Here is a 4,381-nt window from a genome sequence, read left to right as displayed (position 1 = left end):
TTAATTATATCACATAGCAAAATGTATAATTACTTTGCAGTTACATGTATGAATATATATGAATACAGCTTCATACACGAATTGAGACAATCACATTTCGGACCATACCGGTGGACGTACATACAATATTTATTTATGTAAGTTTGTTTGTGGGCAAGCACGCTTGCCGCTTGGCGTCCACAAATGCACCATTCACCACGTAAAACCAGCCGCCGCACATAGGAGCATTTACCCTCAAAAACCGGACAAAATTATTTTAAGTGATTTTATGGATGAAAATGCATGATTGAATATAATAATGCAATATATTAAAATAAAACAAGTAAGGAAGGGCTAATTTCGGGTGCAACCGAACATTTTATATTGAATATATATTCAAATAAAATGATAAAATAAAATTATAACAAAAAAAGAAGAACTCATCCGTGTGTGTTGTTACAAAGCCTCTTCTGATTCATCAGAATGTTCAGGCAATCCTGTTTCAGTGTCGATGTGGACCTCTGGTTCCTGTGACTCGAAGAGCTTTATAGTTTCACTCAAGAAGCGTTGGCTTTTGCTTCGCTGACGTTTTCGCTGGCAACTTAAAAATGAATCAGATGTGAGAAGAAGCCTGTTTAAAACATCTTGGTTGCACTGAACCCGTGAAAATTTTCTTGCAAAGTCTTGTCGATATAGACGATAATGCTTGTTTCGAACCTCCGCTGCCTCTTCTGATAGCTGACCGATAGGTAAGATAGCGTGTTTTATGATTGTTGGGCCATGTGCAAGTATTTTATGAAGAGTGGGCGTCATTGGATGCCAGGAGTAGTTCTCCACGTACATTTTTGCTGTATCTTTGCAAAAGATTTGAAATTTCATTACATCAATTTTATGGACAGATGACATTGCTTCTAGAATGACCTTAAGTTTGATTATGAAATCTTTTTTTATTCCTGTAATTTCAGCAGCTAAATCTGGATCGCTGAAGAATCTTCGAGATGTGTTACCCGAATTAGAATTTCCGAAACCAGCTTTTGGCATGTCTATTAATAGTCCAGTCCTTTCCCTGTATACTTCTGAGCTTCTATTATTTTTTTGTATTTTATGGCTCTTGTAGGTGTAGAAGTTACGTCTATTATAAGTTTAGACGCAGCAGCATTACCTGACATCCTTTGACTAACGCTAGCTGCGTAAGTAAGCTCCTGGACAGGTATCTGCTCGCGAAGGTCTTTAGTGTTCCGGCGTTTACTACGATCAGACAACTCTTGGAATTGTATGCTTGGGCGCCCAGAGTTTGTATTCGGCGTCCAATTGGTACTAAAATGGAAGCGTTAAGCCATTATTCGTATTTTTTGACAAATCATTACTTCATTAAATCATTACTTAAAGTTTGAAATTCGCCTTCTGGACACTTCATCATTTCTTGAAGCTTTTTTTCCATATATGACGTTTTATCTTCCCATTTTCTCGCAGCGCTTTCCCTACAAGGCATATATAATGTTTTTCGAGACATCTCTATAACTTTTGATTTTGAACCTGAAAAAACGAAATAATAGAACAAATTCCTAATGTACTTCTTGCACATTTTCAATTCCAGTAATTTTGGGTACTACTCGAAAAATGTATACCCTCTTCCCACCCGTCTAAACTAATTTAGCAGGATTTCAGTATTCAATTAAAAAAAAAAAAATAAAGCAGTACTAATTTTTTGCAACTGATCAACTTTTTTCAACGCGTTTTTTTTACAGGGGGGGAAAGACGGGGAAAATGTTTAAGCTGATATGTTAAGTATAAACCCTGTAGTTTACTAAGAAAAAAAAATCAAAGCTCAACTTTGCCCAACACTATAACAAAAACACTAATTTCTAAAAAATTAAAAAGAAAAATTAAGTTTTTTTAATGATTCCTTGTTTTCTCGAATAAAACATAATAGTACATTAACTAAATTAATTTTTATATTATTAATATTAAAAGCATACCATGCTGTCCTGAATCCATAACAAATATTTCCAAGAATTCCGTTCACGCATAAAAAAAAACCACTTACAATCTCGAGAACAATGGAGAGTTTCGCGAATAATCATGTGCGTTCTGAACGAAGTCTAGGTTTCGACTACTTGTGTGGCAATATAGCGGCCTGAAGGTCATTCATTTGATCTGTTCATTGTAGACCGGTTATTTAGGTACCAAAAAAAATAAATTTTGAGTACCATCGTTGAATTTTGTAATTTTCAATTTTGTCCGGTTTTTGAGGGTAAATGCTCCTATGTGCGCCGTTTAGTCTTCAGTGGCCATTATAGATAAAATTTTACGAGGTGACTTGACCGCCCAGCGATTAGTTGCGCACCAAAGCCGTTGGTTGGCGAGTGGCTGGAACAGTTGGTGCAGTCAGCGCCATTAAGTAAGTGGCTACCAGTTAGACAGTATAGTCAGTCAAGCGGCGGCCAATCGACAATTTTCAAACGGCAACAAGCAGCACGGCTAAAAGCCTCTAATGCCGGGCATATATTTTCTTAGCTGTGTGTGCGCTGGTGAATGGTCACAGCGCGCTTTCCGCCTTATTGGCCATTTATAAATTGAGTTATTTTGCTCAGGGGGCTGACTTCATGCTGTTTGTTTTCGTTGGTATACATTTTAGTTTTATGCAATTATTGCATTGTTTAGCATTGGCTTTAGTTTTCTTATAAAATTTCTTTAAATAGCATAATTTCATAAATATTTTCATAGTGAAGCATTTAATCTCCGTTATGGTCGATAATTCCGTTTAGTTGCCGTTATTAAAATTAATAAGTATGTTTATAGATATTAACATAATTCGCGCTTACACCTTTTTGTAGGCTTTACAGAGCTTCTAGTTTTATTCATGTTAGACTTTTCACAATTACAAAAGGAGCTTTGAAGTGGGGCTTTGAGGGATCACCGTACTCACAAAATAATATACAATAATTTATCATTTTATTTTACTTGGTTCCCATATCAAGGTCCTTCGATATATATTTACTTACTGAAACCAATTCTTACAGCAAAAGTACTAGAACACATCAATAATACTAGAATATTTGCAAAAATCAAAATTATAGCTCCAAGTATTTAATATGTACTTATTGTTCGTCTAAATTTTGATATCATCTATCACGTTTTTTTACAAATAAGTTAAAACTGAAACCTCAGGAGATAATCCTAAAAATTCAAAAGATCAAGTCTAAATATCCAAAAACTCGGATAGGATCTATTTGAATGAATCGAAAAACCACTCGCAAGAATCAGATGGGTATACGGACATTAAGGGGTCATATACAGTTAGACGGCCGAAAAAAGTGAGTTTTCCAGAATTTTTTCTGAGAAAACTTTTTTCGGCGAAATTTCGGCCTTAAATTGTTAATATAAAAAAATATTTATCGGAGAGAAAAAATCTACGATTAATTACTAAAAATATATTTATTTTGTACTTAAAAGCACTCTGAAACGCCTTTTCAAATTTTTCATTTGCTTGTAACTTTGAAAATATTCACCGGAACGATATGAAATTTTCTGTGTGTATTCTTAAATATATGTACATTAAGAAAATGAAATAAAAAAAATCGATTTTTTGAAAATTCTAACTGTATATAACCCCTTAAGTAGAGCCAAATGTTAATTAAAAAGTAATATATTGAACATTAAAACTTATCTGATAAATCTAGCATTATGATAAATCATTAGATTCCTAAAAATTCAGAAAGTGGTTTCCTGAAATCACCCACTATAACTTAAGTCGACTTGGTCCAATTTTACATACTGTCACAGATATCTTCAGAGTAAGGCCAATCAATCAATGGCAAATGAAATGAGCTCTTACTAAAATATTCGCGAGTGTATTATAACTGAGATGAATATCATAATCTGATATCTTCCTGGATTCTTGCCTGGTGAATAGACGATAATAATCAAAGTTGTTTTTCATTGGAAAAGTTAAGATTATTGGAAAAAGACACTAGAACTTGAGAGGATTCTTTTCTTTAATTTAAAGCCCTTTTATCTATTTTTGTTCAAAAACCACAGATTGTTCTGATGGTATAGATTTTTCTCCTCCTTATTTTCTCTTCTTTCAGTGCAATTAAGATTTCAGAAACCTTAGCTTCCTTTAGTATATTACAATGACCTTATAGATTTATTGACTTCTAAAATTGCTAATTTTTCCATAATTTTATTAGCGTTATCCACACTAACACTTGTAAAAATCAATTGAAACACATTTAGTCAATTCCCTCCATGCAATTATTTATCAAATCTCTTTGTGTAGTAACCCCAATCACTTCCTTTCTAATCCCACATTGCCTTTCCACGCACCCTCATTTTCAATTCACTTGTGTTTGGCATTTATCACATTTGTAATACCCGAAAAAGCGTGTCTTGTAATACC

The 4,381-nt window shown here is 33.8% G+C and overlaps 1 long non-coding RNA gene across 1 annotated transcript; it reads right to left on the bottom strand.

Annotated features, from left to right (window-relative positions):
• Positions 1–1,356: 1,356 nt before the first annotated feature.
• LOC128922873 (uncharacterized) lies at positions 1,357–2,261 on the bottom strand. The gene is made up of 3 exons (XR_008472066.1): positions 2,190–2,261; positions 1,959–2,136; positions 1,357–1,515 (listed from the first exon to the last, which is right to left on the bottom strand). It is a non-coding gene; the product is annotated as an uncharacterized LOC128922873 (long non-coding RNA).
• Between the last annotated feature and the right edge of the window lie 2,120 nt (positions 2,262–4,381).

The sequence above is a fragment of the Zeugodacus cucurbitae genome, chromosome 6, assembly GCF_028554725.1.
Source record: "Zeugodacus cucurbitae isolate PBARC_wt_2022May chromosome 6, idZeuCucr1.2, whole genome shotgun sequence".
NCBI classification, from domain to species: Eukaryota; Metazoa; Arthropoda; class Insecta; order Diptera; family Tephritidae; genus Zeugodacus; species Zeugodacus cucurbitae.
This window is presented reverse-complemented; position numbering and strand designations above follow the sequence as displayed.